This window comes from Paramormyrops kingsleyae, chromosome 1, assembly GCF_048594095.1.
Source record: "Paramormyrops kingsleyae isolate MSU_618 chromosome 1, PKINGS_0.4, whole genome shotgun sequence".
Lineage (NCBI taxonomy): Eukaryota > Metazoa > Chordata > Actinopteri > Osteoglossiformes > Mormyridae > Paramormyrops > Paramormyrops kingsleyae.
The window spans coordinates 20,776,121-20,803,195 of record NC_132797.1 but is presented as its reverse complement, the minus strand read 5'-3'; the positions used below and the strand labels follow the sequence as shown (position 1 = coordinate 20,803,195).

Here is a 27,075-nt window from a genome sequence, read left to right as displayed (position 1 = left end):
TCTGTGCTTTCTGGGACAGCGTCCCTGCACTGGATAAAGCAGTTACAGAAGATGGGTGATCGGGTTAAATCACTGGCAGATCAGTACAACAGCATCACTGCAGCGCCTCAGCACCAGGTCATCACTGTCATGCTGGTGAAGAATTTATGCACTAATGCAGTTGGTCTTTCTCCTGGATAGTATCACGTGGTTGATGTAATCTGCCCTTATCCAGAGAATCATCAAGCCCACACACAACATTTATCAGGGGACATGGTTCTCAATACCTATATAACCTATAGGTATACCTATATAACTTATAATTGACATTAATCAGTTATACATTCTAACAAATAGGAAACTACTGCATGTATAATACTTTCTTTTTATTTTCAGAATTGTGTTGCTTAGCCAGTGGTAGATTTGTATTATGTTACATTTGTGATGGCGTGGCAAAGCACAGGCCAGAAAAAGGGTGACAATCCACTTGCAGTTCCAAGATAAAAAAGGGTTTATTTACTTATTTATTAAAGGGTTTTTTACTACACACTTACATTTTAGTTAGCGACTATTGGTTTGGGATTCTTGTAGGGTTTAATAATGTTGCACTGTATTATCTGAATAAATTAAGTTTTGAGACAGGAAAATGCAAAACTGCAAAATGTATTAATATATATATATTGTGTGTATATACACACATGCATAAACAGGCTCATATATATATATATATACACATCTATTTATGATACATATGCATTTACATATATATACATATTTATAAGATATATGTTCTATACATCATCCACCCAAACGGATCCGTCCTTGTATGAGCTTTCTTTTCCCTCATTCACCCCTCTCTCCAGCCTGGACATTTCTAATCTACTCACCCATCAGCCCACCACTTGTGTCCTGGATCCTATCCCTTCCCATCTTCTCCAGGCCATCTCTCCTACCCCTACACTTACCCACTTAATTAACTCCTCCATTTTGACTGGCACATTCCCTGCCCCATTTATGCAGGCTTGGTTAACGCCGCTTCTTAAAAACCCTCACTCAATTCTTCATGGATTCAGAACAATTGGCCAGTCTCCCTCCTCCCATTCATGTCCTAAACTCTTGAACGTGCTACCCTCAATCAAATCACTTACTTTCTTGCTAAGAACAATCTCAAGGGCCCTCTTCAGTCTGGTTTTAAACCCGTTCTCTTGACTGGGACTGCCCTTCTTGCAGTTGTGCATCCAAGTCATCTACTAGACAACTCTGCAACTTTTGACACAGTTAATCACCAAATCCTCCTGGTTACCCTTTCTCAACTTGGCACCAGAGGAACTGCCCTGCAATGGTTGGACTCACACCTGTCAGACAGGACATTCCAAGTGTCTTAGGGTGCAGAGGTGTCTAAGGCACTTCAGATAACACAGTGTTCCACACAGCTCTGTTCTTGGTCCTCTCCTCATCTTTCTTTACATCTCTAGGTCAAATGATCCAGTCCCACTGCTTCTCCTACCACTACTACACCTACAACATCCAGATCTACTTGATCTTCTCTCCCGATGACACCACAGTGTCTGGTCAGATCTCTACATGCTTGGTTGACATTGCATCTTGGATGAGAGACCATCATGTCCAGCTTAACATCTACACTCACCTAAAGGATTATTAGGAAAACCATACTAATACAGTGTTTGACCCCCTTTTGCCTTTAGAACTGCCTTAATTCTACGTGGCATTAATTCAACAAGGTGCTGAAAGCATTCTTTAGAAATGTTGGCCCATATTTATAGGATAACATCTTGCAGTTGATGGAGGTTTGTGGGATGCACATCCAGGGCATGAAGCTCCCGTTCCACCACATCCCAAAGATGCTCTATTGGGTTGAGATCTGGTGACTGTGGGGGCCATTTTAGTACAGTGAACTCATTGTCATGTTCAAGAAACCAATTTGAAATGATTCGAGCTTTGTGACATGGTGCATTATCCTGCTGGAAGTAGCCATCAGAGGATGGATACATAGTGATCATAAAGGGATGGACATGGTCAGAAACAATGCTCAGGTAGGCCGTGGCATTTAAACGATGCCCAATTGGCACTAAGGGGCCTAAAGTGTGCCAAGAAAACATCCCCCACACCATTACACCACCACCAGCCTGCACAGTCATAACAAGGCATGATGGATCCATGTTCTCATTCTGTTTACGCCAAATTCTGACTCTACCATTTGAATGTCTCAACAGAAATCGAGACTCATCAGACCAGGCAACATTTTTCCAGTCTTCAACTGTCCAATTTTGGTGAGCTCGTGCAAATTGTAGCCTCTTTTTCCTATTTGTAGTGGAGATGAGTGGTACCCGGTGGGGTCTTCTGCTGTTGTAGCCCATCCGCCTCAAGGTTGTGCGTGTTGTGGCTTCACAAATGCTTTGCTGCATACCTCGGTTGTAACGAGTGGTTATTTCAGTCAAAGTTGCTCTTCTATCAGCTTGAATCAGTCGGCCCATTCTCCTTTGACCTATAGCACCAAAAAGGCATTTTCGCCCTCAGGACTGCCGCATACTGGGTGTTTTTCCCTTTGCACACCATTCTTTGTAAACCCTAGAAGTGGTTGTGCGTGAAAATCCCAGTAACTGAGCAGATTGTGAAATACTCAGACCGGCCCGTCTGGCACCAACAACCATGCCACGCTCAAAATTGCTTAAATCACCTTTCTTTCCCATTCTGACATTCAGTTTGGAGTTCAGGAGATTGTCTTGACCAGGACCACACCCCTAAATGCATTGAAGCAACTGCCATGTGATTGGTTGATTAGATAATTGCATTAATGAGAAATTGAACAGGTGTTCCTAATAATCCTTTAGGTGAGTGTATAAGCTTAAACCTAACCCTAACCCTAACCCTTATTGTCTCTTCACTGGCTCTCTCTTGGTACTCACATCAAGACCTTGGTGCTGTCTTATACAGTAGGTCCATTAGTGGACAGGCACCCATTTCCAACAAAAGGCTCCTCACAACCTATATGCCATGTGTCCCGCTTCGGTGAGCAAACCATTGCCACTTGGAGCTCTATTCACTACATATAAAGTGTCATTCCAGTTGATTCTCTTGTGTGGCTCCTTAATGGTGGAATGAGCTGCTGAACCATGTCTGGTCAACAGACTCCCTCTTCACCTTCAAGAAACACCCAGACCCATCTGTTCCAATAATTCAGGGTTTGGCAATCTTATCCAGGAAGGGCCATTGGGTATGTGGGTTTTCACTACAACTCCCTAATTTGATTACTAATTAGGGGACTGATTGGCTGAAGAGTCCTCACGCCTTGGTTTGAACAGCTGAAATAAAGGTTATCCCAAAAACCTGCATAGATACTGGCCCTTTGCAGATAAGATTGGCCATGCCTGCATTAATTCCTTTACTAACCTGATTGTCCTTATGTTGCATTTATTGGCCCTTGCACAGGCTTATTTGGTTCTTACTTTGTTAATTGCCATGTGTAGATGTGTAGCTGTTTCGGTTGCTCCTGCTCTAATAAATGCTTAAACTTGTACCTGGGCAGTCACTGTAAGATCAGCCTGGCTGCACTTATGCTTACTTCACTCCGTGACAGTTTGAATGTTTGCTATTTGCCTTGCTGTACGTCACTTTGCACAAAAGTGTAGAGACTTGATCGGGGTCACAGTGCTAAGCCGGAGAGCCAGGGAGATCAGTCCTATGAAGAAGAAGAAGTTGGACAGGGGTTGACATGAAGCAGGGATCTGGTTCAAATTTTTTTTGTCACAGTTATCGTCAACAACCTTTATTTTCAGACTAAAATGATCAGAACTAATGTAGTTTGCATAAAGCAGGGGTATTCATCTAAAATTTAAGGTCCACTTAAAGAAAATTTCTTGAAGCAAAGGTCCGGAAGATCATCATGTCTAACTATTTAGTGTGATATATATTTAAATAGCCTATTAGTTGTATCAAAATTGCATGTAATCAATACCTGACTGTCAAATCTAATTAATTCAGTACAATTCAAAACCTTCTCACAATATTTATTGTCACATGACATAGAACTGAACATATATGTATGACAGCCGATATGTATGCTTTCTCATTTACTAAATACAAGTAGGGCTGCATTTGCAACTTGACATAAGGACAAACACCAATGGATACAAGAATTTTGGGCTGTCCTACACAACCAGTTCCCATACCAAGTTCTCCAGCTCCTGGCCAAATGCCACACACACAGCAAGCAACATGAAAACATAAAAGCTACTGAAAGCTAGAAAATTCTGCCTGCTTTTCACACTTTTCCTTCTCTGCTTTTCATTTAAGAAGTCTTCACAGCGCTAGACTGCCAGTACTAAGCGTCATTTTAGCAATAAGATTCTTACAAACAGAACAGCCACATCTCACATCAAAGAGCTGTGCCTTCTGTGAAGATGCGCAGCCCTGACAGGCTTCTAATGAGGGAGTTCAAATCTGGAGTAAACATCCCTTATAATAAGATCATCATTAGCAACGGAGGAGGGAACTGAAGACTCGGCTAATGCAAAAAAGACACAAATTTTGACCTTTTACATTAAAATAATAATATTTTACGCTATTTTACACGTCCGGATATTTCGCTGAAACACTGAGGTGTGAGAATTGATTGACACCTCACATAAAGGCCGTTTTGACAATGTAAAACTTTATTATGCAGCACAATGTCATTGAGGATGTGATGACAATTAAAATTAGCAGGAGAACAATTAAGTGGAAATTAGCGGGAGAACATTTTAAAATGAATTTGAGGAAGCACTTCTTTACACAGCGTGTAGTTAGAGTATGGAATAGTCTTCCTGCTAGTGCAGCGCAAGCTAAAACCCTGGGTTCCTTTAAATCAGAGCTATATAAGATTTTAACAACTCTGAGCTATTAGTTAAGTTCTCCCCAAATGAGCTTGATGGGCTGAATGGCCTCCTCTCGTTTGTAAATTTCTTATGTTCTTCTGTTCTTATGTAGGTTGAGGTTTGGCAATCCAGTGGTTCGCTGTACTTCAGGCATTGGCTTCACTTGCTGCACCTGGCCTGGGTGTGTCTAAATCTCTCAAACGAGGAATGAATGATAACTAATGCCTCCATGTATAATACAGTGGTACCTCGGTTCTCAAACTCACTAGAACTCGAATTTCTTGAAAGTCGAACAAACCAGTTTGACCTAGAACTCGATCTGAATATCAGAAGTCGAACCATGAACGCTGACCTAATATAAATTGTACGCGCCAGGAAATGAGTCATACTACAATGCAATTACTTGAATGCCTTCTTCACAGGCCTGGACGATTAACCAAATAAAGCAGTGCAACATTACAGTAACTAAAAATAAATAAACCACTAACTTACGTGTACTATTACAGCATTTATGTAATTTATTTAAACTTTATTTTTCCAGGTAAATTAACTGAAAACCAGTTCTCACTGCTTTACATGATATTCGGGAGAAATAGCAGATTACGATCGGAACTGCCTGGGATACAAACGTCATGCGTGTAACTAAACTCTTCAGCCAATAAGGGCAAAGATGTGTCGTCACAGAGGCGGTTCCAGTTTGTGCAGCCGGGTGAGAGGTCGCAATGCATCTAACCGTAATGCATTGCATCAGGATCAGAATGCGTTGCTTTAAGTCAGCGCTGTAAGCAAGTCGAACGCACCCAATGACCGGACTGGGGAAACAAACTGAAACGCGGACTTAATACAGAGGACTAATGACAACCACCAGAAACAGCTGATCACATGGGGATTCCACACGAGGTTAACGAGGGGGCGTGGCACACGAAAGGAGCGGACAATCGGGGCAGGACAGGGGTAAGGTTGGGATAAGATCTTTATCGGTTTGGAAGCCATTAAGAAAAAAATGCTCTCCTTGTTTTATTCTATTCATTTTGTGTTTAAATGCTTAAACATATTTAGGTATAATTTTGATCAGAACTTTTTAGGATTCGATCCGGAGTCCGGAACGGATTAAGTTCGAGAACCGAGGTACCACTGTACTTACGGATGGATGGGATTATTTTTATAAATTAAACATAGAAATAATTAGAATGTGCTCTTTAATTACGTACATTCATTTTCTACCAGAGAACTACATACACTGCCAATGATTAACTAGTTTTGGGAAGCTGTCACGTTACATTGCTATCAACATCTATATTAGATACGTAGCAATGTCCATGAAAGTATACTTTCCACATGTTTTATCCTCAAATCTTTAAAACAACAAAGGAAGATGAAGGATGTTTGTGCTGGATGCAGTCACATATGAGTCAGGATGGCATTAGCATCCACAAACGCTGCCCCTTTTTGTGGGCCTTCTCATTAGCATTAGCATCCACAAACGCTGCTCCTTTTTGGGGCCTTCTCATTAGCATTAGCATCCACAAACGCTGCTCCTTTTTGCGGGCCTTCTCATTAGCATTAGCATCCACAAACGCTGCTCCTTTTTGCGGGCCTTCTCATTAGCATTAGCATCCACAAACGCTGCTCCTTTTTGTGGGCCTTCTCATTAGCATTAGCATCCACAAACGCTGCTCCTTTTTGAGGGCCTTCTCATTAGCATTAGCATCCACAAACACTGCTCCTTTTTGCGGGCCTTCTCATTAGCATTAGCATCCACAAACACTGCTCCTTTTTGTGGGCCTTCTCATTAGCATTAGCATCCACAAATGCTGCTCCTTTTTACTCTTTTTTCATTCTCATCAGCTGGTGTCAGGTTTCCAAGGCTAAGGACCTGTGCAGGCAATTGAAAGGTTGCTGGTTTTAATCCCATGAATAGCAGCGATTCTACTTTTTTAGGCCGTTGAGCAAGGCCCTTAACCTTCAATTGCTTCATTCTGGGTATGACGTTAATCTACATCCAGCCCTACAAGCAGGTCCTCCAATTTACAAAGAAAATCCGGGGTTGGTAGCAGGATTGGCACTCCAGCCACTGGAATAAACTTCATGCTGTTCCATTCCATTTGAACTAGTGTGGTGCTGGACTCAGGTTCTCATTGCTGAGGTGGTTTATCTTATGGTGGGTGCAGCAACATGCTGTATCAGAGTACGCTCCTTATCTCCGCTCTCTCTCTGTTAGCATCCACAAACACAGCTCCTCTCCTCACTGTCTATAATTGTTCTTCCGTCAGGTTTTCTGGTTCATTTCTGCTCTGCTTGGGTTCCAATGGCTTGCTTGCCAAAAAAAGTTCAAAATATTACTCTAAATGTTTCAACATTTTCCTTTAATTATTTTGCAGTAACAACCTGGCGTGTACCCTCATCTACACTGCCCGTCCAAAAAAAAGTCGCCATTTGAATTTTTTGTTGGGCCGCCTTTAGCTTTGATTATGCCGCACATTTGTCATGGCATTGTTTCCACAAGCTCATGCAACATGTCATCCTTTATTTTCATCCAGATTTGCATTCATTTCTCACCAAAATCCTGTATTGACAAGTGAGTTGAACCATTCCATAAAGCCTCCTTCATCACATCCCAGAGACCTTCAATGAGGTTAAGGTCACAACTCTATGGTGATCAAGTCACGCGTGAAAATGATTCCTCATGCCCCCTGAACCACTCTTTGACAATTCGAACCCATTGAATCTTGGCATTCTTGTCCTGGAATATGCCCATGCCAACAGGGAAGAAAAAATCCATTTATGATGGATGGAGGTGTAACCTGGCCATTCAGTAGATTCAGGTACTCAGCTGACTTTACTTTATTGTTGCATAACGTTGCAGGACTGTAATAATGATCTAGTCATTGGCTTTTAAGTATTTGCTGATATAAATTCAAATGGTGACCTTTTTTTTTGGACGGGCAGTGTATTTCGGTGGCCAAAAAGTGGATTTTTCTGCAACTGCGTGATGCAGTTTCTTCCCTTCAAATTAAAAGTCCAACAAGCAAAATATACTTATTTAGGTAAATATATGTAAAAAAACATCAGTACAAAGAGTTTTGTAAATATACATTTATTTAGTTAAAACTGTTTTTATTCCAAAGTTTCACTTTTCATTTCATTATGTTGGATGTAGTGTTTGAGGAAGCGGAGCACAGGCGGCTCTAAGCCAGAGGTCTCAGAGCTGAGCTCCAGCACAAATTAAGCACTCGGTTCCTGACTCACTGTGACCTTGCGCTGATAATCGGTCATGAAAGATGTATGGCACATTGCAGGGATACGCCTGGTACAGAAATAACCTCCCATAAAAATGGAGGGGATCTTTATCGTCTCTCACTCACCAGCATGAATACAACCACATTTTAACATGAATTTGCATTCAGCAGATGATCTTCGGGAAATGCAGATGACCTACACACTGGCATGGACAGATATGTCCTCCTCATATCTGTGCAAGAACAGTCGATTAGCTTAAGCTGGCTTAATTAGCCCTCTTCTTCCCTCTGTGGTGCTTACTCCAATCAGTTTTTGTGCCCAGTTCATCATACGAGAACATTGGGTCTTGTTCATATTGTCATATATGGCAGAAAACATGTATATCTAGTAGTGCACTGCAGTCAGTATAGCAGCGAAATTATGATCCTAAATTGTTCCTCTCGTAGAGAAAATGCCTGTCTATTTACGATGAGGCTGACAGTTGCACAATACACTTCAAGACACGTTAAACACATATAATAAATTCGATATCTGCCCTTCAGTGATTAAGGTCTTTGACTAACCATCAGTTATTTTCCATAAAACATTACAGTACCGAAGTGCTTCTCAAACACCTCCTACTAATCATGCTGTATTTTTAAATGACGGTGGGGCGTTTTTCATTAGCATGGGTCCTCTGGGAGATGTTAGAGTTCACCGTGATTCTGAAGGAGTGAAGACTGTGACAATTCAGCCTGCCAAGAGACGATGACCCAAATCTTCCTTTTTGGAGTGCGGGCGATTATATCCTGGGACATATTCCATCTGAAGGGGTTATTGGTGAAAGCATCACACTCCTATATCCAGAGGCTGCCAGGAACCACTTCCTATTTACTCAGAGGGAGGCATTGTAGTCTCACTCCAGCATGACAAAAAAGCACCTACTCAATACTCCAGTGCATAAGCAATTAATATATTGTTTCTCTTTAAAAAGCAAAATATGACTGTTTTAAGCCTGCATATATTTTTATTTGTTCCATGTACAAAAGATTTACTACTTATTTTTTTTCCACCAGAAAACCCTTCCAAATTATGGAAAGCTTAACCTGCACCCTGTCAACTTTGACACTGAGGTCCATCCATCCATCCCATCCCATCCATATTCCACACCACTTTCTATTTCATCTAGGATATTGGATTTCCCTAAGGCAATTTTCTTAATCCAGTATTTGGGGATCCCCAGTGTATTGGGAGCTGGGATTGAAGAAAAATGCGGACTGTCTGGGCGTCCCCCTGGGATTAGGGTGAGAAACACTGGTCTAAGGTAATCAATGGTGGGCTGTTGACCACCGTGTCAAAAAAGATGCTAGGCGCACAGAATGATCTGCCATAAATAGTATGACAACAACATCACAGCGTATTTATCACTAAATAAATGGATCACCCTGTACCAGCTCATCAGCCAGAAGGATAGTGTGTGTGGGAGAATGGGCAGCTGGGTCTGAGGCATTAGAGAGAACGAAAGGAGATTTGACCTGAGATTAAGCCAGAAATCTCCAGCTACAGTTGTTCCAGAGACTCGCTGTGAAGAGGTCTCAGGATACGCTTACTTAGATTTCCCTGATGGGGCTAACAATGCTGATAGCCAATGATGACAAAGATGTTATGCTCAGATAGCTGTAGAATGTAGCTACACTTAAAATATTCATTTATTCAAATGCATTCAGTCTTCCCTCAGATTTCAAAATACTTTAACTGATTTTAAAAAAATAGCAAAAGTATAAATGTAGAACTTTAAATGTATGGGTGTAACATTCAGTGCTTAATCAAATATCTCAGCACTTGCTCTTTTATCATGTGTTCATCCTTCGTGAAGGATTAACCCCTTTGTGTTGCATTCATAAGATTTTTATTGTATAGACTTGGTACAGTAACGTAACACATATTGTAGATGAGCAAAGGCATGTTAATGTATTTCTTGCAAAATGCAATTCAAGGTTTGCATGTATCTTTCTGGTGTATCCAGTATCTCTTCATACTGGGCACGGTTATTGTAACCAGCTTTAGGGTAAGTTCATTGGGTGCCAGACTTCAGCAATGGTGTTAACTGTGGCTCTATTCTCGATTTTCATGGATAGGATGTCAATGTATAGCGAAGTTATGAAGAGGGTCTGGAACCCTTTGTCATTGAACTGTGATTTTTTGGCACTTACTGGAACAGGTACAGAAGATGGAAAAGTGGAGAGATAGACTGCCCAATAGATGGGTGAAAGAGTATTCAATTCAGAGTTTGTTCTGACTTAACACACATACTGTGGGGAAAAAAACGAAGTAGACAATCTAGTTTTCGATTGGCTCACTTGTGAAAGAAAAAGAATTACTGACACTGACCACAGGGTTTATATAAAGCCTGAAATGGCCACATCCACTCTGTATTCAAAGCATAAATATATATGCACATATATAATCCATATATTTTCTATACCAGTTTGTCCTACGCAGGGTCACAGCGATCCGGAGCCTATCCTGGAAGCTATGGGCAGAAGACAGAGAATAGCCCGGGATGGGGCACCAACCCCTTGCAGGGCACACATACAGTACCATTCAAATCTATGGACAATTTCCATCCATCCATTTTCTCAAACTGTTTGTCCTATTCAGGGTCATGGAGGGATCCAAAACCTATCCCAGAGGCTACGGCCTCAAGGCAGGGAACAACCTAGGATGGTGCACTAACCCATCTCAGGGAACACTCACACACCCTTCACTTACACATTACACACCTATGGGCAATTTGGTAACTCCAATAAAGCGTACGTAGCATGTTGGTTTATTTTTCCATTAAAGCCTGGCTGAAGCCCCATGATGACATGAGAACATGCAAACTCCACACGTGTAGAGCAAGAGGTATGAGGCGCCAGTAAAACAGTGCACCAGCATGCTACCTTGTACAAGTACATACATACATACATACATACATACATACATACATACATACATACATACATACATACATACATACATACATACATACATACATACATACATACATACACAAAATCACAGTGTGAAAAATCTGCGTGCAAGGTATATGCACGACAAACCATTTTAAAATGCAAAGCTTCAGTGGTGACAACTCGCTTGGCACACTTGGAGTATTCACTTGTGCAGCATTGCACTGATACAAGCACTTGCATTCTGTGATGACATTCATCTGATGACATGACTTCAGTGCATCATTTTGTTGGTATTTATTTACTTACGAGGGTAAAACAAGTTACGCATTTAAATATCTCTATGGTTAATGCTGTAACCTTGGTTACCTTTGGTTCAAACTATAGAGTCATTGAAATAAACAAAAGAGACCTTCTGCTACAGGTTCATGCAGAAGCACCTCCCTACATGGGTGAAGTGAGGAGTTACAAACCCAACAAATATTAGCTATTCTAATTATTTGCAAATATTTTCAAGTTCATAGAGGTAATTAAGCATGCAGTTTGCAGTTATTATTTGGATGAAAGAGTCAACATGCTGTTCAGTGTGATTTACAACAGACAGTTTTAACCTGCTGAAGACAGATAATGGAATAAATCTTAATTATGTTTTTAATTCTAACGTCTGTTATTGAATTTGATATGCCATGCAATAACTGTCAGCTTAATGATAAGTTATGGTTGGGCTCAATCAGTAGCATTGCTGTCTCACACCTCTTGGGGTTTGGCGTGTGTTCACATGTTCTCCTACATGTTCCATGAGGTTTTCTCTGGATTCTCAGGTTTCCTTTCACAGACCAAACACATGCAGATATGTCTAACTGGTATCTTTAAGTTACCCACAGTGTTTGCTTACAGTGCATGTGCCCAGTGATGTACTGCCACCCCAGACAGCGTGCACTGCACCCCTGTGCTGCCTGGGATAGGCTCCAGGTGACCCAGACCAGGTGGTGAGAACATGGATGGATGATTCTGGATGTAGCTGTACACGCAATATGAAATGGTGGAAAGTGAGACCAACCGATTCTGCGTTAGAAAAATCGAAACCGAACCTCTCTGCAGTTACCGTTTTTAGCTTTTCGTCACTTAATTAATTCCATTGCAGTAACTGACTTGAAAATGTTTAGCGCCCTTCTTTGATAGAAATAACTTAATTTGCCTTACAGTTTACAACTATACATGCCAATAGTACTTACGTCTGTTAATCAACAAAATCAGTGTAACAGAGATAGGCTGAAATTACTGTGATAAAAAGGTACAAGCGAAATATGTGTTGGCTTTTCAAACGTGGTTACAGAAATACTTTTAAACATCAATTAATAAATTGCCTTATCAAAAACATTATTTCCTGCACTGTAGTCGTGTTATATAGTAGATGTTTTATGCGCTAGTTCTGTATCAGCGGCCATGTCAAGAAAAATGCATCCCCATCTTTATTATATAAAAAAATGCATTCCTAGTCATTGGAACAAAAGGCACAAATCCTTAAAAAGCTAAGTTGTTAATCGGATATTCATGCCGCGTTTTATCTTTCAGACAGTCCTTAAGGGTGCTGCATTCGTACAGAGCTTTAAAAAAGACCGGCTAAAACATAAATCAACGCATGGTTGCATCTCGCCAAAATCAAGGGCAGTGAAGCGCCCTCTTGGTCCCGGCCATATATGCGCCGATGAGTGGGATGCGCGCTCCTTTCCGCGCGGTGCTGGGAGATGCAAGGAGCGCTGCTCACTGCACTGCCTTGGTAGCACGGGCGAGCGCATACAGCACGTAACAAACCGCTATTCAAGCAGATCGCGCTTGATCTCGTTTGCCGAAATACGGTGAGTCTCTAGCTATTTTTTTTACTAATATGTTATTTCACTATTTTTGCTCAAAATCAGATAATTTCTTAATTATGGTCTCTTAGACTTTCCAATTTAACCCTATTTGGTATAGACAGCTGTAACAAAAAATGGCATAAATTAGGTGTATTTGCATACAGGTGTATAGGTAGAATTATATTATATAAAGAGAACTATGCTTGTCTATATTTGTATTTATTTAATTAAATGGAATTCAGAATGATAGTAGTTATTACCGCCGTACATGCAAATATCAAATTGATGCGGACGCACAATCGAAAATTTCAACTTCCGTCCAGAAATGCAAGACTTTAATTTGTGTAATACATCGAAATATTTGGTTTAGATGACTGTGGATGGAGAAAATATTCAGATTCAGAGATAACTGCACAGCTCTTCTTCAGGCGAAGCGCTGAACTATTATTAACGATATTCTGAGAGAAAAATGGATAGATCTTATAAAGCTGAATTTCGACATTGTGTGTGTTTAAAAATCAATTAATGTCTCAGGTTTGCTTTTTTGGGGCATCGAGCAAACATTAATAGCCTATAGTAGACATAATCATTTGTATTTTTTTCCTTTATGATTACTCTCGAATCTCCCAAATTTATTCATGGTAATAATTCTTAAACTTTCCAGGAAACGCAAACGACAAAACGGTACCATTGTTTGAAATCTATAATGTAGACATTATGCTGTCCATGTGCATCAAGCGGTCGAGAGGAAGCATGATTCATTTTAAAACAGGTATTATATAATGTGGAGATCGTAAGTGTCCTTCTGTTTATTGTCATTATTATTTTTTAATATCTTAATTAAAATATAACGTTTAATACGGGAGTGATCGAAAGTGCTCACACTTGGCACTCGTCCTGTTATTACACATCCATCCATCCACCCACCGCACGTCCGCACCGGCAATGAATGGGGCTCGCCAGCGTGCCGGAGCCTTTGTTCGGCCACTGCACATGCGCAGTCGGAGAAGGGTGTGGGAGAGCCATGTATTTCATTACATTACGGACGGAGGCAGCGGGTACTCTATTGTCCCTTGATCATTCGATAAGAAAGCCAATTTTAAGTAGTCAGCGCTTTCATTGAGCAATGCATACGCTACAGGTTAAGTACGGCTGACGTATCGTCTAAAAACCTGGATTTTGTAAACGCATCATGGTAAAATTAGGTCATGCAGTCCACCACACGAGGAGTTCTACGTTAATTTCACAATGCAGTAAATGAATTCTGCGGCAGTTCAGATTCGCATCTGAGGTTATGCTTAACGGCCATTCTGCCTCCTGAAAGACGTAGTAATATGGTTGCCAAGACGCGAGAACCTCGACTTTAAATCTGCATGAAGCTGGCGCGAACAAGCTCCCGTATTACAATTCTTTGGCTGGGATGTGAAGTCAAACCGTGGTCATCGGTAGGGCGGAACTGCAGTTTTAGCTATTCGTGTCCCTTTAAGAAACCACCGCCTTTTTAGCAGCGTGAGTGAGGAAGCCGGTGTTTGAATTTCATTGAGCTGCTGCAGCAGCATAGATGTGTCCTTTAAATGGCAAATTGGGATACTGTCCGACACTAACTCTCAGATTTGCATCGTTTGGGGAAACGTGTCTGCTAAATAATAATAAATAAACAAGTAAATGTGCACTATATGTAATTAGTTTAAATAGTGTGTGATACCCAAGTAGAAGGCTTACCCCCTCCCCTTTGATAAATCCCTATTGTCGCTCCTGGTAATAATAAAAGGTAGATGTTTCGCCGACGGTGGTGGTGTGGAACGAAATAGTGAGATCGCAACCATCCACATGCACTATATGAACAAGCTGGCGCGCGGACGACCGCCCCCCAGACCGGAAGCGCACGAGAGCGCACGCGGAAAGTGTAAGGTATGACCTAGACTTTCCACGCGCGGCACACTGCGCAAGGTGCGTAATGCACTCCGTGCCCCAGTGTGAGTTCTCTTGTAATCTTATGCTGAGACAGATCCAAAGATGTGACTAATGAAGTATGAATGGGAAAAATGATCAAATGCCATTGGGCAGTTAGTTACTGAAATGGGCGTTTGGCAGATTGATTTGGCATCAGTCTAAATGAAGCTGAGGCAGGCAAATCGACAAAAGTGGGTACAAGATTTTATCCGTCTTATCTTAGCTATCCCATAATGCACAGCGAAAAACAAGAAGATATAAGTGGATTAGACTGTACTTCCAGAGCCGTCAAGATAACTGTGTGATGAGCCCGTTCAAGGAAAGGAGATCACTTACCGTGTTTGCTTCTCAAAGTGATGGATGTAGTTAATTTTATGGAAACTACTCCACTATTGCTTCTTATTGAGGAAGTGGAGTGTCAGATAGCACAGTGTACATGCTGACAGAAAGCCACTCGAATGACATTTATTATTCGAAACAAACAGAAAAGTCCATTGTGCCTCTTTGTAGTATTTGGGTCCATGCCATGTTTTTCCAAGACTCTACATTCCCTCGATGGAGGAGTTCAAGCTAAACTAAAGATTATTTTAGAGATTTTCCTCACAAGTACTCCCAGTACGTCTGAGTTACAGCAGAGTACATGAGGACATAGTAGCTGGCTGACTGGCCGCTCCCTGAAAGACAGACTGACCACAGGGCTTCCTGGTCATAGCTCATTTAACACAGCACCGTTAACTTTTAAAGGTCATGACCTTTTATCTAGACAAGGACCATCAGGAAATTAACAGCACAGCGATGTGACTCTGGACAGCGAGCAGAAGGCGGCCATCGACCAGGAGGCAGGAGAAAAACAATAATCCAGCTGTAGGCTACTAACAAGATCCAAGATTCTGTTAATGTGTTCAGTCATATCAATCGATGCCGGATTTAGTACCAACTTGCCTGTCCACAGTTTAAATGAAACCCTGACTATATAGGTTTATGACAACAAACCTGCATGTTAATTGTCGACCTTTATTAGAGGGAGGTGTGTCAGTCTCTGGCTTTGGATGCTGTGCCTGTGATCGGAAGGTTGCTGGTCCAGATCCCAAGTTCGGCAGAGTGATTTCATGTTTCTAACCCCCAACTGCAGACTCTGCATTCACAAAAATGAATGCTTGTCACTTTGGGTAAAAGTCGTCGGCCAAATACGTAAAATGTGTAGGCAAAGGAAGGGTACGCCATATGATCAGATGTGTGTTTTCTTTGGTGGCGTATAACATAATACATTAATGCTGCTTTTTAATAGCATTACCTCCTGGGTCCTTGTTTGACCTCCATTTTGTTTGCCGTTTTACAAAGCTAAGCCCTAATCAGACAAATAGTTTGCCTGGCAGTGATTAATGTCTGATAGAGCAGCTCAGCCGTGGGGCTGATTAAGGATCTATTCCACCAGTACTATGCTATTCCAACGCAACCTTCTTCCGCATTTTCAGGTTTTGTTAGAACAGTATGTTAATCTACAGAAGTCCCCCAAAAGACCTGTCATCCAGTCCATATAACAAGTGTTTGGAATTTAAATCCTTGTGAACTTAATAGTCCATCATTTATTGATAAATGGTTATAATCCTTAGGGCCGACAAGAAATCTGTCCTCAGTGTGAAATGAAAAACAAGCCTCTTGACTCTTTTGTGTCCATAATTACATTTTCAAGGTTGATTAGCGTGCAAAGCAATGAAGAGAAGGGAAGAGAAGTTAATCACGGTACTTTAAACTCATCAGGAATGCAATGGAAAATTAGGCGTCATACTTATAATGGGTGACGTACGAAATATTTTCCTGTAAATATAATTCACATAGAAGCAATATAACAAGAATCATTTATTAGCTGGAGAACCTCATGGGTGATCTTTGTGGTGGAAATAACATGCATTAATCAAACTTATTAGCATAATTGTTGCAATTCATATAAATTATAAAAATAATTCCATGCGGCGAGGCAGAACGGGGACCTTCTAATGCTTTTTCCTTCAATGTCAACCTGTCTTTCAGTAACCGGACAGCTGACCAGCCAAAAAAAACATCATCAGCATGATCCCCATTGGATCACTATGTGCATTTGCCTTCTGACGTGTCTAGCGGAGCTTTCTGGAAAAAGAAACACAGAAAGCAGCCAAACTGAAATGCCATTGCTTCCCCTCGCACTGACTGCTAACCCATCGTCTTGGCCAGCGTTTCGCTCAGTCTGTGAGGTCACCCTCCATGGCTGTGGGCTTTTTGAATACCTGTAAGCGTGTGACCATGCTCAAAGATGGCTGGCAATATCCTTCGGGAACAGTTCAAACATATACCCTTCCTGGATTGGCACGGAAACCGTTTGTAATCAGACTTAATCAATATTGCATGCACAACAGCAAGTGTGACCATTATTTTTACATAGTGATACCAGGATTTATTGTTACATTATAACATAAACTGAGAGGATCCCATTCCATCACAGGGCACAAGCAGGTGTTTCTCAATCCAGTCCGGGGGACACCAAGACATTACACATTTTACTCCCTCCCAGCAAACCTGAACCGCACAAGCAAGAACAAACCAAAGATGAAGAACACCAAACACCTGGTCTAGATGCGCTGGGAGCTGGGAGTGAGCAACAAACTGGACTGTCTGGGGGTCTCTGAGGACTGGGCTGAGAAACATTAAAATAGACAGACAGACACGAAGAGAAAGTGAGAGACACCAGTTCACCTAAACTGCAGGAATGAAACTTGACAACCTCAAATCTCTACGGCTATACAGTGAACATTGAAGTCACACAATATTATTTCTCTGCTTTTAATATTTTACCGTATTGCTATTTATTCCCACTGAGTGACATTTTTCTCATGAGCAAGGTAAAGATTTGCACAATTAGTCTGTGTATTGACCAAATAATAAAATAAAATAAGAGTATTTAGACAAGTGTATAATCGCAGAAGTTTGGCAAATACATATATTCTGTCCAGTAAAAGACAGCTATTGGGCAAAAAATAGATTTTTACTTAACAAACACAGTTTAATTTACTGGTGCATTGATTTGTGAGGAGAGACATGGTGGTGACCTGCAATATGCTGCTGTCTGACTTACTAACACATGTAAGGAGATTGACTCAATGTTTCAGCTCTGTTTAGAATATCAATAAAAGTTCAAGATCATAGTCCAAAGCTTTAATCAGACTGTGATTTAACTCTCTCATTATCACTAGGAAGTCTATTATTTCTGTGTTCTTAATGGTGGCAGTTAATTGGAGGCATCACACTCTGAAACATTCTCCTTAAAATCTGCAGCATGCTTTGAATTGAATTTATCTGTGCACAGGAGTATGGTTAAGGGAAGTGTGTCAAACACACACACACTTATTTTACAAGTGATGTGATTGTTGGTGCCAGACGTGATGGTTCCAGAATGTCAGGTATAGCTGCTTTTTAACATACTACAGTCTCTGTAGTTTACAGGAAAGGTCAGATGAACAAAATCATCCAGTCGGGCGCATTTTTGTGGATGCAACACTTTTTAATAAGAGATGTCGGGTTAGAATGGCCAGACTCACTAAAGCTAACAAGATGGCCACTAGTCAGTAGATCACAGCTCAGTACAACAGCGGAGAGAAGAATAGCTATATAATAACCATGTGAGTTGCAGACTAGTCATATTATTTTGATGAAGTAGAAGACATGGAGAGAAGTACACTGCTAGCGGGCAGAACATATCATACTCCTTGGAGCCTGTTCCTGCCTTGTACATTACATACCTAGACAACAGATATGAATTCGATGGTGCTTCCAGGATGGATTTTTTTTATGGAAATGGATGGATGCATTACACACGTGTGGCATGTTAAAGTGCAAGCTGAAGCCAACACACACTCTAAGTCATCCATCTCTTTTACCACGGGAGGTAAGTCATTGTCATTGGCAGAGGGTGTGTGGAGACCCCTACTGAGCAGGTCGGACATAACCACATCTTCTTGTAGAGTGCATCTAGTCAGATTACACTTTATAATTTCGTCTCCAGATGCATTATTTGAGATTCATATCTGTCCTTGCTCTATACACACTGACTGATAAGTATTCACAATGTTATGAAAGAGCAATTTTTTAAATTACTTTTCCTGACACTTTTAGTTTTTTTGAAGACATATATGATAATAATTGCTCTAACAATTGCTAAATATTTTCAAATCAGTCAGTTTTATAATACTACACAACATATCTCATGTGGAGATAAAGTTCTCATCAGCATATTATTGAAATTGCTCATTTGTAGTATTAAGTTTAAGTGCATATAAATAAAAACGTTCTTTACCTGCCCCAAGCCAAAGGTATATTCCGGGTTACCTGTCAATCAGTCCTTTAGTTTGAAGGCATTAAAGAAATTTACAGTTCATGCCAATCAGAAGTTCGACTAAATATTTTATATTTCTGCAGTCACTCAACTGAACTGGAAGCCAATTTCAATATTGGTGAGCTTTACTGAATCAACAAGAGAGCTGACTGTTGCATTTACATCTCTTAAGTCAAACTTACTTGAATTCTGATTCATACAGGGGACACCGAGACAAACATGAAAAGGAAATTAAGATCGGTTTCAGTAATTCACAAGGATTAATAAGAAGACCATAGCGCATCAGCGAAGCAACAGCAAAACGAGGAACACCAAAAGGAGAAATCCGAAAGATAGCGATTACTACCTAGCTGTAATGCTATAAATTTCCAGCAGTATAAAACATCGAGGCCAAGACTTCATAGCTCATGAGTGTCAGGGCTGTAGTATTTGAGCTTTCAGCCAACAATATCATGTGAGCCAGAAATCTGTAATTCCCCAGGGCCTTGGGCACGGTGGTCAGTGGGTAGCTTGGCCATTTGCATGAGATTTGAGCAGTGACCTAGAAAAAGTTTTTTTTTCACTCTCTCTCCCACTTTGGAAATTCATTTCTCTTATCATTCCCTGTTATTGCAGTGTGACTACTTTCTTTCATAGGTCAAGAACGGTGTTAATAAACTGGATAAGTAACCAGACAAGCTGAAATCCTGGAGGAGCGTTTAAGATGTGCCCTTAAGCTTAAAAATTACAATATGAATTATGTATCACCCTGGGCAAATGGTGAAGGTGTCACATGAGGTAATGTGTGTGTAAATAGCCTAAGACAGAACAATTTGTTAACCAAATCGGATCTGTGTTTGAGTTTCTTTGATTTCTGATCATAGCAGTTACTTTACTAAAATATTGATTTGTAGAAATTGGAGGAAGGGCAAAACATGAAATAGATCTGGAGGATATTAAAATGGTAATGAAGCGCTTTTGGTTTTTGGCTTTATTTTCTTATTCATGAGTTGGATGCACAGGCAGCCGACATCTTCTCGCTGTGTTTCTCTTGGAACGCGCCTGTCAGTGCATATGGACTTTTCGACATTCCCAGTGAGTGAATTTTCGGATCAGGAGGCCTGTTCACTCTCCTCTCTGCTCCCCCAGACGTATAGCCTCATGTTATTTATACAACCTTAACAGTGTCTAAAATAAGAAATAGTGTATATACATACAAATACAGGACCTGCTCCTCTGCTCCATGCACTCCCAAACATATACCCTGAAAATCTATACAGATTTTACAGAAAGATTTTATTTTACTGTCTTAAAAACGTTAAATTTCTTTCAGTAAATTATTTTGAATGTCTCCCATAATCAGAGATTTTAATCACATTCACAGTTACTTTTGCTTTGCTTTTATTCGACTACTTTGTGTACTAGTCTGCTATGTTACTGAGTAGCTTTCTGTCCATCGATGTTCAGACTTAAAATAGCATCTGCAATTAGTCGGGATCTGATATAAAGCGTCAGACTGTACTACACCGGTAGGGGGCTGGGAGGCAGCAAGTATGTGGACTGTCTGGGTGTCGCCTAGGAGCAGGTTGGGAACCGCTGCTCTTTACACGCCCTGCAGACTGCAGTACTGCCTACATTATACCCAGAGTCATTCTTTATCGGGTCGTTTTGCCTACAGCCACAAACAAATCTACATTGTTAGATCTCAGTTTAATCATGGTTCTCCTGGCAGAAGGCTACACTGAGCAGCAGGTTGCTTCCAGGTTCACAATTTCTAAGACAGCAGTACGGAAGAATAAGGTGAAACAGGAGAGACTGGGAACAACCAGAAAGCAGGCAGGTAGAGGGCGGAAGTGACTTTCTAATGCCAGAGACGACCGTTAACTTATCCAAGAATTTCTCATGAATCGGAGGATGACATCAAGTGACGTTCAAAGGGAATGGGAAACATTAAGTGCAGGTGTGAAGTGCACTGTTAGGACAGTGCGTATCAGGCTCCTAGAAGCAGGACTGAAGCCCCATAAAGCAAGGAAGAAGCCCTTCATTAATGAGAAACAGAGAAGAACTTGCAGTTTGCAAAAAGATAGATATTACTCACAGATGCACACCCATAAACTGAGAAATGAGTGAAACAAAAAATTGTGCTGTGGTCTCTTCATTTTCTCCGCTGTATTTGCTCCGGTGTTGTGTTTTCTAAAGTTCATCGCACAACAATTAGGATCTATACACAGCAACGGATATTGATGTTGTGGCCGGTCAGGCTCCTTCCACTGCATTTCCATGAATAATGAGAAACCATGACTAACGAGTTACGAGAAACCAGAGGATAGTGATAGTAATACAACTCCATAAACAAAAGACATTTAGAACAAACTGCAAGTATCATGACCTTACCTTCACTTATATAGTGATAATTCCATGCATATTCATCTCTGGACAAATATGTATTTGGGTCCATTCTTCATTTAAATATACTCTGCTGTCTATGTATGTGCTCATTTATACATTTCATGGAATATACTGCTACTGGAATGTTTTGCACATTTTGTAAATGAAAAATGTTAACACTGGTTAATTTACATTATGGTACTGATCCATCACTTACTTCCTTACTATCCATATTTACACTACCATCCTGTCCATAAGATTGCCATTACTATGTCTAAACCAAGAATATCTACTTTGTATTTAAGTATCAGTGAAACAAACATATACAGGTATGTATTCAAATCACATATTTTATATATAATACTTGCACAAGATGGAAAATATCATTATGCATGTTTGGAGCTATTTCATTTTTAATAGGCTGTTGAATATAAATATAGAATATAATGTAAAATATAGAAAACTACATTTTCTTAGTTATTATTTTTATGTAACAAATATACACATTTATTAATCAAGAAATGTTCCTATTAAAACCATGCATAAACTCAAATTATCTTGAAAATATAAATACTTCAAACAATTCACGGATATGTTAAAATGTGTTAGGTGTTCATTCTTGATTACAAGCGATATATGAGCATTTGCACTGGGCACCAGTAAACTGGTTGTTTTCCTTTCCAGTTTCCACCCCCGTTTACTGGTCTCCCAGTACTGTCTCTTAGACTGAGTCATCTGTAACACCTTCACCATGCAAGCCTCTGAGTCTTAAGGGCTGAACTAATTTGCTTATATCCACCGAATTCTTGTGTCAGAAATCATTGCAAGTAGCATAGCACTGGACACTAATGTGGCAATATATCAAATGACAGGTAACAATACTCAGAAGTACCTGTCAGTACAAGTTATTGTACTCTCAGGTAGTAACTACCTCCTTATTAGGGAAATGAGTATTACTTACCTTTGATACATAACTCCACTATATATATATATATATATATATATATATCCACTTTCCAATAGCTTATTCCAGTCAGGGTTGTGTGTGTTTGGGGGGTTTCGAGCTTATCCCAGACAGCAAAGGGCACAAGGCAGTGGGCAACCACAGGGCACAAGGTAGTGGGCCACCACAATCATACACTGTGGGCCAGTAGCCCACGTTCAATTGAGAAAGCAGGGTCAGTGGGCCCCTGCAGCAATTGTGGTTAAGGGCTTTGCCTAAGGGCCTAATGGTGAAATCACTTTGCAATCCACTGGAATTTGATCTGGTGACCTCCTGACTACAGGCACACAGTCCTAGCCTGCAGAGCCCCCCCTCGACTATCCAATAGCACATGGGCTTGCCAGCCACCCATCCATGCTGGAGCCCTTACCCTGGTCAGGGTTACAGAGAGGCCTGGAGCCTGTCCCAGGAAGTGTAGGGCACATGGCGTAGGTACACCTTGGATGAGATGCCAGGCCAGTGCAGGGCACATGCACACATACACGCTCACTGGGGCAAGAACCCAAACCCGAGAGGTGTGAGTCATCAGCGCCATCTACTGAGCCCATAATAGAACTAAACCCTGCTTGGGATGAATGCCATTAGCGGAACCTCTATTCTGTTTCTTGTTAGCATTGTAATACTTCATATATAATAAAAATATAATAAACACAAAGCATTTACTTTTACACAAGAACTGTTACACAAGTGTTACACAAGAACTCCGATGCATTGAGTAACACATAATGATTTGTTGCTCTAGGATATTTTTCAGTTCTTAGTGGAACACTGAACATTTGAGGAAGGACTTATTCTGCTGGGGTCTTTTCGGAAACGCTGTAATGAACCATTCACAATGTAAGATCTAAACAAAATAAACAGGAAAGTATGTAGATATTCATCAGTATATAGAGAATGGTGATGTTTTTCATTAAAACACACTTCTGGAGCAAGGTCAACTGGGGCTTGAGTTTGCACCATGCGTGATGGGGGTAGCATGTGCTCAGCAGGCTAGGATGCTATGTCTGATCAGAAGGTCACTGGTTCAAAGCCCATGATTGACAGAGTGATTTCACAACTGGGCCCTTGAGTAAGGCCCTCAACCCCAGCTGCTCCAGGGACTGGCTGATCCTACTTTCTCAAAAAATATTTGTCACTTTGGATAAAAGTGCCTGCTAAAAAACAGTACAATGTGTTGTAATCTTTACCATACAATAATCATAATAAGGATGCTCCTTATGGAGGGCCAAGATTTTTTTGCCACATCACTGACCACATTAATCTTCCAGCTACCTTCTCAAATGATGGGAAAAATGCATAACTGTCACTGCATCGCTTGTAAAACAAGCCCCCTACATGAGGAGGGATTGATATCCTGAGAGCCCAGAAGACAAATCTGACCATCTGTCCACAGATTCCTGGACTCCTGCAGCCAAAGCCCTAATTAACAGCTTGCTTGAGAAGGTGGTAAAAGAAATAAAGCCCATAATGTCTGGCAGAAGCCCACCACCCTGCAAATGTATTTGAACATTTGTCCATAAATCTGTTCAAGGTAGGACTGTGGTGTACCTGGTATATGCAAAAATGTTGCATTTTTTGGCTGATTTGGCCTTTCCACAATACTGATCTTTATTTTATTTTTAAGATGTGTTAAATATGTCCCTTTGAATCAGGAAGGGGGTTTAATAATTTTGCCCATTAACCAGGGACCCCGAGGGTGTCATAAACAGACAGAATAATAGCCTATTATAAATTTCCTATTTGCTGAATTTCTGTAGCAGGGAACTGTTGTGTTTTTAGGCATTCAGTTATTCCACTGATTTTTTGTAGCTGTAGTAATACTAGCTGGGCAGCTTCTACCTCCAACATTTCCAGCACTTATCATAGAACTTTCATTGTCTCAGAGTGGTCCTAAGAACATTTTTCCACCTATGATGTGCTCCCTCAAATTTCAGTGATGGAACCAGTGGAAGCTCGAATGCCCTCTGGATACACTATATGGACAAAAGTATTGGGACACACCTCTTAGTCATTGAATTAAGATGTCTTATTCAGACCCTTTGCCACAGGTGCATAAGCACCTAGCCATGCAGTAGGCTTTATAAGCATTTGTGAAAGAACGGGGTGGCACGGTGGTTAGCAGTATTGCGTCACACCCCAGGGTCCATGGCTCCATCTGTGTGGAGTTTTCCTCGTGTCATCATGGGGTTTCCGCTGGGTACTCCAGTTTCTCTCCCACAGTCCAAAAACATGGTGAGGTTAACTGGAGTTATTACGCTGCCCATTGGTGTGAACACGTGAGTGTGTGGTGTGTGAGTGTGCCCTGTGATGGTTTGGTGCCTCATCCTGGGTTGTTCCCTAGCTTGCACCATTAGTCTTCAGTATAGGCTCTGGTTTCAGAAGCAGTTACATGGATGGATGGATGTGAAAGAATGGGTCATTCTGAAGACATCAGTAAATTCAAGGCTGGTTCTGTCATAGGATGCTACCTTTGCAATAAGCCAGTTCATGAAATTTCACAGTATTGCACAGTCAAATGTAAGTGGTATTATTGCAAAGTGGAGATGTTTAGGAGCAGCCGAAACTATGTAAAGTAGCGAGATCACTGAGTGCTGAGGTGTGTCGTGTGTAAAAGTCTCAATTGCTCTATTGACTCAATAACATCAGAGTTCCAAACTTCCTCTGGCATTAACCCCAGCACAAAACTCCTGTGCCAGGAGCTTCATGGAATGGACATCCATGGCTGAGTAGCTGCATGCAAGCCTCACCTCACCAAGCGCAATGTGAAATGTTGGATGGAGTGGTATAAAGCAGACCATCACAGGACTCTGGAGCAGTTGAAACATGTTCTGTGGAGTGATGAATCATGCTTTTCTGTCTGGCAGTCTGATGCATGAGTCTAGTTTTGGCGGATGCCAGGAGAACGTTACCTGCCTGACTACATTGTACCAACTGTAAAGTTTGGTGGAGCAGGGATAATGGTATGGGGCTGTTTATAGGGGTTGGACTAGGCCCCTTAGTTCCAGTGAAGGGAATTCTTAATGCTTCAGAATACCAAGGCATCTTGTGGGAACAATTTGAGGAAGGCAAAGACATGATTGGGAGAGTGTGATGTGGAAGAGTTTGACTGGCCTGCACAGAGCCCTAACCTCGATCTCATCAAACACCTTTGGGAGATTGTAAGCCAGGCCTTTACGTCCATGTTTCACCTCACAAATGTTCTTCTGGAAGAATGGGCAAAAATTCCCACAGACACACTCCATAAACTTGTGGAAAGCCTTCCCAGAAGAGTGGCAGCTGTTATAGCTGCAAAGGGGGGAACCCACTCCACATTGATGCCTATGGATTTAGAATGGGATGTCATAAAAGTTCCTGCATGTTTAATGGCCACGTGTTCCAATACTTTTGTCCATATAGTGTATAACTTTAACTCAATAAAATGTTTTGGGTTAGTCTACGATTTAACACCTTTAATGCATCTTTAAACACAGTGTTGTACAAATTTTCAATTAGGTGAATACAGGTATCCTTGTTCAAAGTAGAAACAAATTACAATGCTTTTCAGGAAACCCTGACTTCAATAATAGTCATTCCATTCAAAATAGTCCGGGTCTATTGCAGTATATCAGGAGAAGCATAACACTCAGGAAGTCAACCTCTTTTCTCCTTTTGCTCTCACACATTGGCGATGACTGAAGATATGTTTAAGTTTCAGGATATCTTAGCGGTAACCCCGGATATTTTGGTTAGTCAAAGCAAGCATAGGCTTCATCCTGCCATGCTTCCGTGGCAATGTGTCCCATCATAATCCTGTTTCGTGGCAGGATAACTTGGATTCAGCTGGCTGGGAGGTTCGCCATATTTAATCCTGGCCAGTGAAATAACAGCAGTCAGACCCTCCCGGAAATCTCTGTAGATGATCAAGCACTCTTAGTCAAGCGTGCTTTTCCAACAGTAAGAGTTCTGAGGGATCGTCAAGACACTCAGATCATTCTGACGAGTATCTGATAGAGCGATACAGGTTCAATAGGCAAGGAATGCTGATAATATCTTGGTAAATTACTAGAACCAAATAAATCTAACACTCTGTAGTCACACACTGACTATTCCACAGACCCTTTATGTAGGATTGCGACAGTCAGCCAGCAGCACCCCCTATATTAGCTAAATATGTGACTGTTTCACATATAGCTTACATTTTTCTTTGTGCTGTATGATTTATTTCCATACTTAATTACCACCACCATTTTTTGCCTTGCTTAATTTTAATTATGAAAAGAAAATATCCCACGGCAACTTTTGAGAAAAAAAATGTTTGAAGAATGCCCCTGTGAATGGAAATGAAAGGTAATGTATTGACTTCTACATTCAGTCTCAGACAAGTAATTCTGTGTCACAGAAGCAATGCCCACTTACAGCAGGCTGCTGTTGTGTAAAGAAACTATTTGCATTTGTTCTCCTCTTTTGAGCTCTGAATGCCATTTCCTGCTGCGGCTTTTCCTTTTAGGTGGTGCCTGTAGAGCAG

The 27,075-nt window shown here is 41.0% G+C and overlaps 1 protein-coding gene across 1 annotated transcript in view; it reads left to right on the top strand.

Annotated features, from left to right (window-relative positions):
* The first annotated feature begins 12,705 nt into the window (after positions 1-12,705).
* Positions 12,706-27,075, top strand: part of LOC111841566 (uncharacterized) — a 28,737-nt gene continuing 14,367 nt past the window's right edge. The window contains exon 1 of the mRNA XM_023807403.2: positions 12,706-12,885. The gene's annotated coding sequence lies outside the window, so the exon portion shown is untranslated. The remainder of the gene's footprint in view (positions 12,886-27,075) is intronic.